This window comes from Oryx dammah, unplaced genomic scaffold, assembly GCF_014754425.2.
Source record: "Oryx dammah isolate SB20612 unplaced genomic scaffold, SCBI_Odam_1.1 HiC_scaffold_19, whole genome shotgun sequence".
Classification (NCBI taxonomy): domain Eukaryota; kingdom Metazoa; phylum Chordata; class Mammalia; order Artiodactyla; family Bovidae; genus Oryx; species Oryx dammah.
In genome coordinates this window covers 63,179,372-63,197,525 of record NW_024070203.1, presented here as the reverse complement: position 1 = coordinate 63,197,525, position 18,154 = coordinate 63,179,372, and the positions used below count along the sequence as shown (strand labels likewise).

The window sequence follows — 18,154 nt, the reverse complement described above, 5'->3', positions numbered from 1 at the left end:
ATAGTGTCATTTTTATCTAAACACATGCTTCAGAGAAATCCAGGTTTATACTTGAGATATAATCTGTGTGTATATTCAACTACCAAGTTTTAACAAAGATATATAGAATAGCTGAATAGTACTACCACCAATTCAAAATTAAACTTGTAATTTCAGTCAGTCAGTTCAGTCGCTCAGTCATGTCTGACTCTTTGCAACCCCATGGACTGTAGCAACCTGGCAAAAAAAAAAAAAAAAAATCCAGATCTAGATTCTTTAAGAGAGAATTTTACTAACTTATAAAGAACTTCAACAATTTTTCTCATTCTTTCCAGAAAATAAGAGGAAGGAACACTTCTCAACTCATTTTGCAAGGCTAGTATTACCCTGATAATAAAACCAGATTCAGTTCAGTTCAGTCGCTCAGTCGTGTCCGACTCTTTACGACCCTATGGATTGCAGCACGCCAGGCCTCCTTGTCCATCACCAACTCCCAGAATTCACTCAAACTCATGTCCATCGAGTCGGTGATGCCATCCAGCCATCTCATCCTCTGTCGTCCCCTTCTCCTCCTGCCCCCAATCCTTCCCAGCATCAGAGTCTTTTCCTTTTTTTTTTTTTAAATTTATTTATTTATTTTTAATTTTTACTTTACAATTCTGTATTGGTTTTGGCATAGATTGACATGAATCCACCACAGGATGAGTCACCTCTTCGCATGAGGTGGCCAAAGTACTGGAGTTTCAGCTTTGGCATCATTCCTTCCAAAGAACACCCAGGGCTGATCTCTTTCAGAATGGACTGGTTGGATCTCCTTGCAGTCCAAGGGACTCTCAAGAGTCTTCTCTAACACCACAGTTCAAAAGCATAAAGTCAGTACAAAAACAAAAATACAAAATCAAAAACAAAATCTACAAACCAATTTATCTCATGAACTTAGATGCAAAATTCTCAATAAAATATTAGCACATTAAATCCAGAAAACTAGAAGAGAATTATATATCATGATCTAGTGAGATTTATTAAGAATTATATAAGATAGTTCAACATTTGAAAAATCAATGTAATCCACCATCTCAACAGGCTATAGAGGAAAATTTAAATAATCAAATCAATGGACACAGAAAAAGCATTTGACAAAATCCAGCACACATTCATGATAAAAGCTCCCAGCAAATTAGGAACAAATGGAATAGCCTCAACTTGATAGAGATCATATACCAAAAACCTATAATACAATTAACATCACATTTAATGTTGAACCACTGGATGACTTTCATTAAGATTAGGAACATGACACATCACTCTCATTCATGTTCTAGAGAATGCAATAAAGCTTAGAAAATAAATAAAAGAAACATATTGGAAAGAAACTAACTGTCCTATTTGAAGATGACAAGATTATTTATGTAGAAAATCTCAACCAGTATATAAAATGAGTTCAAGAATAAATAAACACATTTAGCCAAGTCAATGGATACAAGATGAACATAAATCATTCACATTTCTAAACAGTTACAATGAACATGAGGAAATTGAAATAGTTTAACATCATAATGCAATTTAAAATTGTTTGAAATAAAATTAAATTCTAAGTTTCAGTACATTGCTTACAGGGTCTGTCTCAAAAAAATTACAAAATGCAATGAAAGAAATCAAAGACATAAATAAATAGACCAACATACCACATTCCTTAATTGGAGACTTAGCATAATAAAGAAGACAATTCTCCACAAAATGATCCTCAAAACTATCAAACGTGTATTAAAAACAATTCCTGTTGAATTCTCAGCAAATTGTTTTCATAGATATTGACAAAGCAATTATAAATGTATATGGAAAGGTAAATATCCAGAACATTTAAAACAAATTTGAAAAAGAAGAATGAAGTGTGAATAAGCCATAGTCTTTCCATTTGCTTCAGCATATGGAAAATGATAGGCAAAAAATGAAACAATATAAATTTTCATAATTTATGCAAAAACAGCCCAAGCTTCATGACTTACATGTGAAAAATAAAAGTATTATAAAACACTTTGAAAAACATATAAAAGTAAATTTGAGGGATGTAGGCTAAACGAAAAGTTTTAGACTTTAATTCAAAACCATAATTTAGAAGAAAAAAATGGATAAAGTCGGTCTCATAAAAATTAAATACTTTAGTGATACAGAAGATATTGAATAAAAAGATAATACAAGGTATAACATGGAAAATAATATTTACATACCATACCACCCTTATGGCAGAAAGTGAAGAACTAAAGAGACTCTTGATGAAAGTGAAAGAGGAGAGTGAAAAGTTGGCTTAAAGCTCAACATTCAGAAAACTAAGGTCATGGCATCCAGTCCTATCACTTCATGGGAAATAGATGGGGAAACAGTGGAAACAGTTGCTAACTTTATTTTTCTAGGCTCCAAAATCACTGCAGATGGTGATTGTAGCCATGAAATTAAAAGACACTTACTCCTTGGAAGGAAAGTTATAACCAACATAGACAGCATATTAAAAAGCAGAGACATTACTTTGTCAACAAAGATCCATCTAGTCAAGGCTATGGCTTTTCCAGTAGTCATGTATGCATGTGAGAGTTGGACTGTAAAGAAAGCTGAGTGCTGAAGAATTGATGCTTTTGAACTGTGGTGTTGGAGAAGACTCTTGAGAGTCCCTTGGACTGCAAGGAAATCCAACCAGTCCATCCTAAAGGAGATCAGTCCTGGGTGTTCCTTGGAAGGACTGATGCTGAAGCTGAAACTCCAATACTTTGGCCACCTGGTCTGACTGACTGACTCATTGAAAAGACTCTGGTCTGGGAAAGATGGAGGGCAGGAGGAGAAGGGGATGACAGAGGCTGAGATGGTTGGATGGCATCACCAACTCAATGGGCATGAGTTTGGGTGAACTCCAGGAGTGGTGATGGATAGGGAGGCCTGGCATGCTGTGGTTCATGGGGTCACAAAGAGTTGGACACGACTGAGCGACTGCACTGAACCAAACCACATATCTGACAAAGTATTTGTATATAGAAAACATAAAGATGTCTTAATTTCAACCAGTAAAAAAGGAAAAAAAATGAGCAAAAGATATAAATAGACATTATACTGAAGAGGGTATAAATTGGAAAATAAGTATACAAATCTATATTCCACATTATTAACCACAAGAATATGCAAATGAAATGCACAGTAAGATACCATGATATATCTGTTACAATACTTTAAAAAGAGTCACACTTTAAAAAGAGTGACTCCAGCAAATATGAGGATATGGAGAAACTGAACCACCCATATACTGCTGTCGGGAATGTATAATGTATAGCCACTCTGGAAAAGAGCACTATAGCCTCTTAGAAAACTAAAACTCTACTTGCCATACAACCTGTAATTATACTCTTGAGCATTATGCCAGAGATATGAGAAGTTTTAGTTACACAAAACCTTACAATCTTCAAAAACTGCTTGAGAAAACTCAAATTCTCACAACAGATGAAAAATTGAATAAATTGTAGCACATCCATATCATGGAATACTACTCAGCAATTAGTTCAGTTCAGTCCCTCAGTCATGTCCGACTCTGCGACCCGTTGGACTGCAGCATGCCAGGATTCCCTGTCCATCATCAACTTCGGAGCTCACTCAAATGCATGTCCATTGACTCAGTGATGCCATCCAACCATCTCATCCTCTGTTGTCCCTTTCTCCTCCTGCCTTCAATCTTTCCCAACATCAGGGTCTTTTCCAATGAGTCAGTTCTTCGTATCAGGTGGCCAAAGTATTGGAGTTTCAGCTTCAGCATCAGTCCTTTCAATGAATATTCAGGACTGATTTCCTTTAGGATGGACTGGTTGGATCTCATTGCAGTCCGAGAGACTCTCAGGAGTCTTCTCCAACACCACAGTTCAAAAGCATCAATTCTTTGGCACTCAGCTTTCTTTATAGTCCAACTCTCACATTGGTAGGAAATGGCAAACCACTCCAATACTCTTGCCTGGAGAATTCCATAGACAGAGGAGGCTGGCAGGCTACAGTCCATGGGGTCACAAAAAGTCAGACATGACAGCGACTAACATACACACACACAGAGGCAGTTGTATGCAGAAGGAAATGGCAACCCATTCCAATACTCTTGCCTGGAGAATCCCATGGACAGAGGAGCCTGGAGGGCTACAATCCATGGGGTCGCAAATAGACACAACTGAGAGACTAACACACACACACAAACACACACACACACATACATACACACACACTGTCATATCCATACATGACTAGTGGAAAAACCATCGCTTTGACTAGATATACCTTTGTTGGCAAAGTAATGTCTCTGCTTTTTAATATGCTGTCTAGGCTGGTCACAGTTTGTCTTCCAAAAAGTGTTTTTTTAATTTCATGGCTGCAGTCACCATCTGCAGTAATTTTGGAGCCCAAGAAAATAAAGTCTCTCACTGTTTCCATTGTTTCCCCATCTATTTGCCATGAAGTGATGGGACTGGATGCCATGATCTTCGTTTTCTGAATGTTGAGTTTTAAGCCAACTTTTTCACTCTCCTCTTTCACTTTCATCAAGAGGCTCTTTAGTTCTTCTTCACTTTCTGCCATAAGGGTGGTGTTATCTGCATATCTGAAGTTATTGATATTTCTCCTTATAATGTTGATTCCAGCTTGTGCTTCATCCAGCCCAGCATTTTGCATGATGTACTCTGCATATAAGTTAAATAAGCAGGGTGACAATATACTGCCTTGACGAACTCCTTTTCCAATTTGGAACCAGTCTATATACAGTTCTAACTGTTCTATGTACAGTTGTAACTATTGCTTCTTGACTTACATACAGATTTCTCAGGAGGCAGGCCAAGTGGTCTGGTATTCCCATCTCTAGCTAGTGAAGGTGATGAAATTCCAGTTAAGCTATTTCAAATCCTAAAAGATGATGCTGTGAGAGTACTGCACTCAATATATCAGCTTATTTGGAAAACTCAGCAGTGGCCACAGCACTGGAAAAGGTCAGTTGGGGCAATGGCACCCCACTCCAGTACTCTTGCCTGGAAAATCCCATGGACGGAGGAGCCTGGATGGAGGAGCCTGGAAGGCTGCAGTCCATGGGGTCGCTGAGGGTTGGACACAACTGAGCGACTTCACTTTCACTTTTCACTTTCATGCATTGGAGAAGGAAATGGCAACCCACTCCAGTGTTCTTGCCTGGAGAATCCCAGGGATGGGGGACCCTGGTGGGCTGCCATCTATGGGGTCGCACAGAGTCGGAGACGACTGAAGTGACTTAGCAGCAAAGAAAGGCAATGCCAAAGAATGTTTAAACTACTCAGCAATACAAAGAACAAATTATTGATGCACAAAACAACTTGTATGACTCTCAAAGTATATGTGAAACCAAAAATTCTAAGTGAGAAAAAAAAGAAATCTCTTAGAGGTTATATGTTGTACATTTTCACCTATAGAACATTCTTGAAATGACAATATTAAAAAGATGAAAAATATAGAAGTAGTTGCCAGGTTTGGTGATATTGTGTGGCGGGTGTGAGAGCACATGACTATGGCTATAAAAGTGTAGTTCAAGGGATTTTTTTGATGGAGTTTTTTTGTATCTTGACTGTGGTGATGGTCACAAGAATCTATACTTGTGGTAAACTGCATGCCACTAAATACATGCACAGACACTTATAATGAATGCATGCAAAATTTGTGAAATCTGAATAAATTCAATGGAATGTCTCAATGATTATTTCCTGTTGTTACATTGGATTCCAGTTATGCAAGCTGTTACAACTGCAGGAAACTGAATGAATAGTATGCAAATATTTCTGTGTTAATTCTTACAACTGAAGGTAAATATACAGTGCCTCAAAATAAAAAAAAAAGAAATCTTAAATATTGATCACAATTATTCACAAACTTAAAATAGTATTATTCCTGCAAAAGGCTCCCAAAATTCAATTGTTTATCAACTGATGAAAGGACAAACAAAATGTGGTACTTCCATACAATCGAATGTTATTTGGCAATGAAAATGGAGTATTGATAAATGCTTTGACACACATGAAGCTTGAAAAATTATGCTCAATGAAAGACACCGGTCACAAAAGACCACATATTGAATGATTCTGTTTATAGGAAATATCCAGGATAGGCAAAACTTAAGAGCCTGAAATTAGATTGGTAGTTGTCTAGGACTGCTATTAATGATGGTTGAGATGAGTAGTGATGGCTGCTGGGTATGAGTTCTCTTCTTGGAGTGATGAAAAAGGTCTAAAATTAGATTATTGTAATAATTACAGAATTCTGAATTTATACTTAAAATGAGTTAATTCTAACATATGTGAACCATATCTCAACAAGTCTATTAAAAATATCTAGTAAATTAATAGTAAAAGAATAGAAAATACACCATGAAAACATTAATCATAAAAATTAGGGGATGGTCACACTAATATAAATAGATCTCAAAGAAAGGAATATTACTGGAGAAAATTTAGAATATTAAATAGTGACAAATGAATACATCTACTAAATAAGACTAAATATTATCTAGTATTATTCATGTATTTTTACCTGAAGCAAAAACTGAAACAAACAAAATAATACATAGGCCACGAATATAGTGAGAGTCTTCAACAATCTTCTCTTAGTTAGTGATAAAGTATATAGGGAATCAATAAAGATATTGAAGACCTAGGCAACTCTATCAAAAAATTTTTCCTAGATGACATTTATAAAATATATTACTCAGCAACATTTTTTTTTAATGGACACAAACAAAAAGACCCTATTCTGGGACACAAAACCAATCTCAACAGTTCTAAAATAATTGGAGTCTTATGAAATATGTTCTCTGACCAAAATGAATTAAACTAAAACTAAACAACGGGGGCTTCCCTAGTGGCTCAGTGGTGAAGAATCTGCCTGCCAGTGCAGGAGGCATGGGTTCAATCGCTGGTCAGGGAAGATCCTACCTGCCATGCAGCAACTGGGCCCATGTACCACAACTATTAAGCCTGTGCTCTAGAGCCCAGAAACCATACCTACTAAGACCTCGCATTTCAGCTACTTAAGCCAGTGAACCCTAGAGCCTGTGCTCTACAAAAAGAAGCCACCATCATGAGAAGCCCATGCACCACAACTAAAGAGTATCTCCCATTCACCACAACTAGAGAAAAGCCTGTGCAGCAATGAAGATTGAGCACAGTCGATATATTTAGAAAATTATTTAAAACAAATTTAAAAAGCTATTGAGAAACTGATCAAATATTTGAATATTAAATGACATATTTCTAAATAACTCAAATGTGAAGGAGAAAGCAAAATTGAATCTAAAGTCTTTGAATTGAACTAAGTCAATAACTTGAGTATTTACAGCAAGTAGAGAAAATTTTACATATTATGTTACTGAGCTGAAAATAATGAAGTTTCAAGTCAATAATCTAAGTTTTAAGAAATTAGGAGGGGAAAGCAAGCCAAACCCACTTCAAACGGAAGGGAAAGGAATAGTAAAAATAAGAGCAGAAAGCAAAAAATTAAAAACAGAAAAACAATAGACAAAAATCAATAAAACTAAAACCTTGTTCTTTGAAAAGATGTATAAAATTGATAAAGATCCTAGTAAACTAATCAAAGAAAGAGAATACAAATTATAGAACTAAATAAGGATTTACCATCAAATAAAATACAGATATTTCAATAATCTTAATGCAGTATTATAAACAAAATCTTCATTCCAGCTTATTTGAAAAATTAGGTGAAATGGAAACCTCCTAGTAAGGTATATACTGCAAAACCTCATTCTACAAGTGTTAGGGAAATTAAATAGGTAATCTTGTTTAGGCTTCAGAGGCAAAACAGAGCAGTCCTTTGACTTTGTTCTAATCTGGCTGGACACTGTTCTGACCATGAATGCCCTGACTGCCTGACTGCTGTGAGTGGAAGTCTTGTGGTACCACAGATCATAGATAAAAGAGAGGATGAAACTTGAGATTGTTGAGCTCCTGGAGAGAGGTCTGGCCAACCTTGCGTCCAAGCTTAACAACAGTCCATTTTTCAAGACAAAACAAACAGCATTAACTGAAACCAGAGCTTCAGTTTTCTCAGACTTACAAGTGTATCAGTTTGCTTCCTGCAATTATAAGCAGGAACTAAAACAGCAATTTTTGAAGTCTCACAAATGGAAGGAACATGCTTCTGGGACCTTTTCCCAACAGGGACTCCTGATGTGCTGTGTCATGGGATTTCCCAGCACTGGTTAAGTCTTAATGTTGGTCAAAACCCAATTTGTAATGTAGCCTCCTCTATTTCTATTTCTCTTTTAATGTTAGTATATTGAAAGTAAGCTAGATAATTTTTATTTGTATATAACAAGAGTGTTACTTTGATAACAAATCCTTTCAAACCAAGATAGAAGTAAAAACTTTCTACAAAACAACAAGAAATAAATTACATGGACAGTCACATTATTTTCTACAAATAAAGCTCACAGTAAAAGTAGAATTGCAGGCCCAAATATATGCATGCTAAGTTGCTTTAGTTCAGTTCAGTTCAGTCGCTCAGTCATGTCCGACTCTTTGCGACCCCATGAATTGCAGCACGCCAGGCCTCCCTCTCCACCACCAAGTTGCTTCAGTTGTGTCCAACTCTTCAAAACCCTATGGAGTGTGGCCCACCAGGCTCTTCTGTCTATGAGATTGTCCAGGTAAGAATAGTGGGGTGGGTTGCCATGCCCTCCTCCAGGGGATCTTCTGACTCAGGGATCAAATTGGCATCTCTTATGTTTTCTGAATTGGGAGGTGGGCTCTATACCACTAGTGCCACCTTAGAAGCACTAATAGTTACACTGAATTCTACCAAATATTTAAATAAAAAATAATATCAGTTATACACAAACTTTTACAGAAAACAACAACAAAAGAAAGTGCATGATAGTTAATTTTATAAAGCTACCATTGCTCCTATAGCAAATATGTCCAATAACATTAAAAGATAGAAACTGATAGGCAGTCAGTGTAGAACTACATTAGCCTAAAGCTATAACATCTCGCAAACTTCTGGAATGTGTCCTTGGTCTGATGAATTCAGTTCAGTTCAGTTCAGTCGCTCAGCTGTGTCCAACTCTTTGTGACCCCATGAACTGCAGTACGCCAGGCCTTCCTGTCCATCACCAATTCCCAGAGTTCACCCAAACTCATATACATTGAGTCAGTGATGCCATCCAACCATCTCACCCTCTGTAGTCCCTTTCTCCTCCTGCCCTCTTTTGAGTCTTTTCAGTGAGTCAGGTGGCCAAAGTATTGCAGTTTCAGTTTCAACATCAGTTCTTCCAATGAACACTCAGGACAGATCTCCTTTAGGATGGACTGGCTGGATCTCCTTGCAGTCCAAGGGACTCGCAACACTCTTCTCCAACATCACAGTTCAAAAGTATCAATTCTTCGGTGCTCAGCTTTCTTCACAGTCCAACTCTCACATCCATACATGACCTCTGGAAAAACCATAGCCTTGACTAGATGGACCTTTGTTGACAAAATAATGCCTCTGCTTTTAATATGCTATCTAGGTTGGTCATAACTTTCCTTCCAAGGAGTAAGTGACTTTTAATTTCAAAGCTGCAATCACCATCTGCAGTGATTTTGGACCCCAGAAAAATAAAGTTAGCCATTGTTTCCACTGTTTCCCCATCTATTTCCCATGAAGTGATGGGACCAGATGCCATGATCTTAGTTTTCTGAATGTTAAGCTTTAAACAAACTTTTTCACTCTCTTCTTTCACTTTCATCAAGAAGCTTTTTGATCCCACTTCATTTTCTGCCATAAGGATGCTGTCATCTGCATATCTGAGGTTACTGATATTTCTCCCAGCAATCTTGATTTCAGCTTGTGCTTCTTCCAGCCCAGCTTTTCTCATGATGTACCCTGCATATAAGTTAAATAAGCAGGGTGACAATATACAGCCTTGACATACTCAGTTTCCTATTTGGAACCAGTCTGTTGTTCCATGTCCAGTTCTAACTGTTGCTTCTTGACCTGCATACAGGTTTCTCAGAAGGCACGTCAGGTGGTCTGGTATTCCCATCTCTTTCAGTTTATTGTGATCCACACAGTCAAAGGCTTTGGCATAGTCAATAAAGCAGAAACAGATGTTTTTCTGGAACTCTCTTGCTTTTTCCATGATCCAGCAGATGTTGGCAATTTGATCTCTGGTTCCTCTGCCTTTTCTAAAACCAGCTTGAACATCTCAAAGCTCATGGTTCATGTATTGCTGAAGCCTGGCTTGGAGAATTTTTAGCATTACTTTACTAGCTTGTGAGATGAGTGCAATTGTGCAGTAGTTTAAGCATTCTTTGTCACTGTCTTTCTTTGGGATTGGAATGAAAACTGACCTTTTCCAGTCCTGTGGCCACTGCTGAGTTTTCCAAATGTGCTGGCATATTGAGTGCAGCACTTTCACAGCATCATCTTTCCGGATTTGAAACAGCTCAATAGGAATTCAATCACCTCTACTAGCTTTGTTCATAGTGATGCTTTCTAAGGCCCACTTGACTTCACATTCCAGGATGCCTGGCTCTAGGTGAGTGATCACACCATCGTGATTATTTGGATTGTGAAGCTTTTTTTGTACAGTTCTTCTGTGTATTATTGCCACGTCGTCTTAATATCTTCTGCTGCTGTTAGGTCCATACCATTTCTGTCCTTTATCGAGCCCATCTTTGCATGAAATGTTCCCTTGGTATCTCTAATTTTCTTGAAGAGATCTCTAGTCTTTCCCATTCTGTGGTTTCCCTCTATTTCTTTGCATTGATCTCTGAGGAAGGCTTTCTTTTCTCTCCTTGCTATTCTTTGGAACTAAGCATTCTGATGCTTATATCTTTCTTTTTCTCCTTTGCTTTTCGCTTCTCTTCTTTTCAGTTATTTGTAAGGCCTCCCCAGACAGCCATTTTGCCTTTCACATTTCTTTTCCATGAGGATGGTCTTGATCCCTGTCTCCTGTACAATGTCACGAACCTCCGTCCATTGTTTATCAGGCACTCTATCAGATCTAGTCCCTTAAATCTTTTTCTCACTTCCACTGTATAATCCTAAGAAATTTGATTTAGGTCATACTTGAATGGGATAGTGGTTTTCCCTGCTTTCTTCAATTTAAATCTGAATTTGGAAATAAGGAGTTCACAATCTGAGCTACGGTCATCTCCCGGACTTGCTTTTGCTGACTGTATAGAGCTTTCCATCTTTGGCTGCAAAGAAGATAATCAATCTGATTTCAGTGTTGACCATCTGATGATGTCCATGTGTAGAGTCTTCTCTTGTGTTGTTGGAAGAGGGTGTTTGCTATGACAAGTGCGTTTCTTGGCAAAACTCTATTAGCCTTTGCCCTGCTTCATTCCGTATTCCAAGGCCAAATTTACCAGTTACTCCATGTGTCTTGACTTCCTACTTTTGCAATATCCTTAAGAATAGGCAAACTAAAATGACATACCACTATCCATTTAGGAGGGCTTCCCTTGTGACTCAGCTGGTAAATAATCCACCTGCAATGCAAGAGACCTAGGTTTGATCCATGGGTTAGGAAGACTTCTTGGAGAAGGAGATGGCTACCCACTCCAGTATTCTGGCCTGGAGAATTCCATGGACTACAGTCCATGGGGTCACAAAGAGTAGGACACGACTGAGCAACTGTCACTTTCATTCATCCACTTAGGAAAGCAGCTAATTAGAAAATAACACTGAACTGACACATCAAATTAAAATAATTTTCATTTCAAAGGCAAAAAATTTCAGGTTTGGAAAGGTTTAGAGCAACTGGAACTTTTACACATTGCTGATAGAATGCAGTGTGGCAGAGACACTTTGGAAAACAGTGCAGCAATTTCTTATAAAATTAAGTACACATTCACTCAGTGATTTCACTCCTAGTCATTGACCTAAGAGAACTGAAATATATGGCCATAAAAAGACTTGCACACAAATGCTCATGCCATCTTCTTTCATAATCGCAAAAAGTCAAAAGTGGGGTACATCCATTCAATAGTCTATTACCAATAAAAAGAATGAAATGTTGATACATAAAACAACACAGATGAATCTCAAAAGCACTGTAAATGAAAGAATACACATGCCACATACTATAGGTCTGCATACTGTATGATTTTCATATGACATTCTGAACAAAGGAAAGACTATACAGATGTTATAACTGGTTGCTGAGGGGTGGAGTTAAGGGGGAAATTATTACAGAGCAACACAAGAAAATTGGGGGGGTGGGGTGGGCAGGTGGAGGTTTAATTCCTCTAGTTATAAGGAGAATAATCTTTTCAAATAATTTAAAATGACTTTCTGTCATTTTCTTTGGGAGAATAGATTTGTTTCAACTTTCTGCTTCTAATCACAGAAATATACATATTATATTTTAATGTTATTAATTAGCAAGCCAAAATCTCTCAAAATTATTTTTTGCTTTCTTAAAGTCAGGTTTATTGAAGTGTAATTTATGATAAAAGTCACCCTTCTCAGGCATAAATTTTATGTATTAATATTTTAACTCACATACACAATTGCATAGCTACAATAAAAATACTGAATTTTTCCCCAAAAGTTCTTCTTTAAATCTATTTTTAAAAACAGAATGTGTTTTAAAATTGATTCCTTATGGTATAGTGTTCTATGATCTCCTTTGAATTAGGAAAAGTCACTGAATTAGTATCATAGAACTAATGGTATATTTCTATGAATATGTTTAAATAATAAATGTTTACCAAATACATACAATCGTACAATTTTAAGCATATTGTATCTATGTCTCCCCTTCTATCAGCTTGAAAGATGACATATAAATTTATAAATTTGAGTATACTCATCTATGTTTAAAATCATAAATATTTCCGTTTATAATTTTGTTGTCAACCAAATTTCAGGTAAATAATATTCAACATGCTGCTGCTGCTGCTGCTAAGTCGCTTCAGTCGTGTCTGACTCTGTGCGACTCCATAGACCGCAGGCCACCAGGCTCCCCCGTCCCTGCGATTCTCCAGGCAAGAACACTGGAGTGGGCTACCATTTCCTTCTCCAATGCATGAAAGTGAAAAGTGAAAGTGAAGTTGCTCAGTCATGTTCGACTCTTTGCGACCCATGGACTGTAGCCCACCAAGCTCCTCCATCCATGGGATTTTCCAGGCAAGAATACTGGAGTGGGTTGACATTGCCTTCTCCATAAATATCCTCAATTAAATGGACTACTGGCTTCACTTTCAGAAAAAAAAAGTTATATTGTGGGATACAAGTAGTTTATGAGTTCATGTAAGAGATATTCCTCCAAAAATAATAGCTCTTGTACATGTACACACACACAGAATCAAATTTTCATTTAAATGAAATGTTAATTATAAAAGTGTCTCCTCTAAGATATATTCTATAACACATTTACATAACATGTTTTTATGTTGACATTTTCAGTTGTACAGAGGTTTCAAAACAAACAAGATTTGATGTCAGCATATTTTTTTTAATGAGCTTATAAAGGAATGTAAAAATTTAAGGGTAGAAGTATATTTCTTTAGTGTTTATAATCCACACAAACTGTGATTAAGGAGACTTTTCAGTGATTATGTTATATTGACACCCATGTGATATAACAGAGTAAATGACACAGAAAGGTCACAACATTTCACATTACATAACATTTCATATAATGCCCAACAACACATTACATCTCATCACCTTACAAAAAGCTCTCAATGGAATGTTCTCATGAAACGATTTATTTTTAACATTAGATATAACTAGTTATCTCTGGAGGAAACAAAAACAAGGATGCTTTATTAAGGAAATTGCCCTTAATTTTAAAGGAAATTAAAAAAAATTAAGTAAGATAGTCAAAGCCTATACTGCTAAAATAAGGTAAGTAGGTTTATACATCTTGGAAGTCATACATGTAAGTAATAATGAATAAATCTGGTTTGCATGATATATATTATATTCAGTTGATGAGAAGAAAAGTAAAAATAACAAAAAGAAATATCAGTCTATTCTGTAAACCTTAAAATCTATTAAATTTAAGATATGCAGATATACTGTTTGAAACATATTTGTATTATATACTGCATATTTAGTAACCTATGTAAATAAATTATGTATGGTTGGTGATCTGATTTATAAGCTTGCCAGCAGAGTCAGAGGCAATGGATCAGAAACAAAAGACTGCCTTATCTTAAATAAGAAAATGGCATTAAAGAATTAGCCAACTTTCTCAGTGATGTAAAAATCACAAATGTCAAAGCCAGAATAAGTTCACACCAAGCTTACAGAGTAGTGCTGAAAATTTAAAAAGCATATAAAAAATATAATGCTCCATCCTTCCCTTCCCCCACTGTGTCCACAAGTCTGTTCTCTGTATGTCTGTATCTCTAATCCTGCCCTGCAAATAAGTTCAGCAGTACCATTTTCTAGATTTCCATATATATGCATTAATACACGATATTTGTTTTTCTGTTTCTGACCCATGCCACCGGAATGAATTGAGATAGTAGCATTACCATAAGTAAAATAGATAGCTAATGAGAAGTTGCTATATAACACAGCCAGCTCAACCTGGTGCTCTGTGACAACCTAGAGGGGTTGGATGGGGTGGGAGGTGAGAGGGATATTCAAGAAGGGGGAACATATGTATACTTATGGCTGATTCACACTGTTGCAATGGCAAAAGTCAGCACAACATTGTAAAGCAATTGTCTTCCAAAAAAATAAATTTAAAAAATAACATATATGTTCATATCTATATTACATTTAAGATTTTCCAATTTAAAAGAGTATTTGCAGATTATAGACTTGTGCTCAGTAATAACTGTTCCCTTCTGACTGTCTAAAGGGCAAGTCAATTTAATAGGTATCCATTAAGTTATTTAATATAAAGTATTAGGCATGTGAATCAATTTAAACATCTTATAGATGTCAAAATACTTTATTTAGAGATCTGTATCATCTATTCTCTCAATTTACAATATAAGATAGAATTAAACATTCTAGAAACACAAGCTGGAATCAAGATTGCCGGGAGAAATATCAATAACCCCAGATATGCAGATGACACCACCCTTATGGCAGAAAGTGAAGAACTAAAAAGCCTCTTGATGAAAGTGAAGTGGAGAGTGAAAAAGTTGGCTTAAAGCCCAACATTCAGAAAATGAAGATCATGGCATCCGGTCCCATCACTTCATGGGAAATAGATGGGGAAACAGTGGAAACAGTGTCCACTGTTTATTTTTGGGGGCTCCAAAATCACTGCAGATGGTGACTGCAGCCATGAAATTAAAAGCCGCTTACTCCTTGGAAGAAAAGTTATGACCAACCTAGATAGCATATTCAAAAGCAGAGACATTACTTTGCCGACTAAGGTCTGTCTAGTCAAGGCTATGGTTTTGCCTGTGGTCACGTACAGATGTGAGAGTTGGACAGTGAAGAAGGCTGAGTGCCGAAGAATTGATGCTTTTGAACTGTGGTGTTGGAGAAGACTCTTGAGAGCCCCTTGGACTGCAAGGAGATCCAACCAGTCCTTTCTGAAGGAGATCCAACCAGTCCTTTCTGAAGGAGATCAGCCCTGGGATTTCTTGGAAGGAATGATGCTAAAGCTGAAACTCCAGTACTTTGGCCACCTCATGCGAAGAGTTGACTCATTGGAAAAGACTCTGATGCTGGGAGAGATTGGGGGCAGGAGGAGAAGGGGACAACCCAGGATGAGATGGCTGGATGGCATCACTGACTCAATGGACGTGAGTCTGAGTGAACTCCGGGAGTTGGTGATGGACAGGAAGGCCTGTCATGCTGAGATTCATGGGGTCGCAAAGAGTCAGACACAACTGAGGAACTGAACTGAACTGAATTTTTCAGCAGTTTAGAATTCTGCAAGAATAAAGCTTCCATATCTAGCAGTAGTAATGTATATAACATTTGATGGAAGAAAATGGTAAACAAGAGTTGTGAGCTGAGGTTATTTCCAAATTTTTATCTTCAATTTTTTTTCAAGTTTAGAAAAGCTTCAACATTACAAGTGTAAAGCACTCTAATAATTTTCCGAAGACATACTCAAAATGTAGTAGTCCTTTTGAAGGTGATGTTTTGCAAGGTAAATGCTATATACTTCTGACGTTGAAAAATACACTCTTGGTATTGTTGGTTACATTAGCCTGGAAGGCTCAGAGTCATTTCATTCTTTCTCCTGTATTCAGTGAGAAAAGTGCATAGTCTAGATAGATAAACTACTTCCCACTCCACCTCTAATTTCCAAATGAGGTAATTTTGTAAACAAACTTCCTAAGATTACCACAATACCCTGCTGCTGCTAAGTCACATCAGTCGTTTCCGACTCTGTGTGACCGCATATACCGCAGCCCACCAGACTGCCATTCCTGGGATTCTCCGGGGAAGAATACTGGAGTGGGTTGCCATTTCCTTCTCCAGTGCATGAAAGTGAAACATGAAAGTGAAGTCGCTCAGTCGTGTCCAACTCTTCCGGACCCCCTGGACTGTAGCCTACCAGGCTCCTCCATCCATGGGATTTCCCAGGCAAGAGTACTGGAGTGAGTTGCCATTGCCTTCTCCAACAATACCCTGGATATCTGTCAAACAATATATGTAGTTCAAGTTCTCCCATTATATCAAAAATAAAACTTTTCTATAGAGATTTTATATTATTTTTATGTTAAAAAACTGAATTGAATTATTTTTTGCAAAGAGCTCTATCTGCAAATTCCTAAATTTTATTGTCTCTTCAAATCTTCTGTTACTCGACTTTACACATGAAAGTTTCACACAAATAATTTATAAGCAGATATATATTGGCCACCTTCTATTTCCGTATGTATAATGCAAATTTATGTTAGAAGAATTTGAAAGTCTTGTATATTAACTTCAAAGAAAATTCTGTATTTGGGAAAACACTAACAACCAACTTGGCCATTGAACTATACTATAATTTCCTGAAGGCTGGGTGTTCATTTGAAATTTAGTGTTCATAGCATAAGCACATAACAAGTGTTCAGTAAATGTATGTTGAATTACATTAAGGGTCAACACCTAACCTTCAAGAAAAAGCAACCGATTTTTTCTCATCAAGGAAAAGATAAAGTGTAATAACATTACCTGTCAGTAAAAAAAAAAAAAATGGTGAAAAGAGGGAATTTTTTAAGGACTTCACTCTAAACTTACTTTCACATGAGAATTTAGAGATAGATTTTACTAGAAATATTTCTAGTAATTAAGCACAATTTACCTCAGTTACTTATAACAGGGTTGGGTATTATGACTACAACATAAATAGACTATATTGCCACAATTCAAAAAGGAGGTTTGTAAGCCATTTACCTGAATCAACTTGGAACAGATTAACAATAAAAAATATTTCAGGTATATTATAAGGTATACCAAGATTCTAGCACTTAGTAATCCTTTTGGAGAAGGCAATGGCACCCCACTCCAGTACTCTTGCCTGGAAAATCCCATGGACGGAGGAGCCTGGTGGGCTGCCGTCTATGGGGTCGCAGAGAGGTGGACACTACTGAAGCAACTTAGCAGCAGCAGCAGCAGTAATCTTTTATCCTGGAATGCCTTCTCCAATGTACCTGCAAGGCTCTCTCCTTCACTCTCCCTACCATACCTTCTTGGTTTAAATGCTGAACACAATGTCTAAAATTTTATCTCCTCACTGTTCTGTCATTTTTCCCTGTTTTACTTTTCTTCATAAACTTATAACCCATAATATAGTTTATATTTTATTTAAATGTCTTTATCTATTATACCAACATTATATTTCATATACCTCTTATCATCCTCATTACAGTTTCCGGCAACAAAAAATCAATAAGCTGAACTTCAAGATTGTCAAAATCCCTTCGCATCCTAATATTCTCAACCCCTCAGTATCAATGCAGTTTGCCATGACTCCTTTGAGAAGCAGTATGTGTTGTCCTAGGAGAGCTTGAGCTTTTACAGATACTTAAGAAGGAAAATACTTCCAAACATCACAAGGTTCATATCTCTCATGGAATATCAGAGAGGATGCAGCAGACCTCTGATAATCCACCAAAACTAAATCCAGAGCAGAGGAAACAGTGTTTGGGGGACACAATGCTTATGCTCAGAAAAACCAAGTGGCAGCAGTCATCAGTACAGAAGATCAAAACTCTGCTAA

The 18,154-nt window shown here is 36.9% G+C and overlaps 1 protein-coding gene across 3 annotated transcripts in view; it reads right to left on the bottom strand.

The window, feature by feature from the left end:
- Positions 1-18,154, bottom strand: part of LOC120878903 (CUB and sushi domain-containing protein 3-like) — a 1,427,768-nt gene that overhangs the window by 923,302 nt on the left and 486,312 nt on the right. The window lies entirely within an intron of this gene.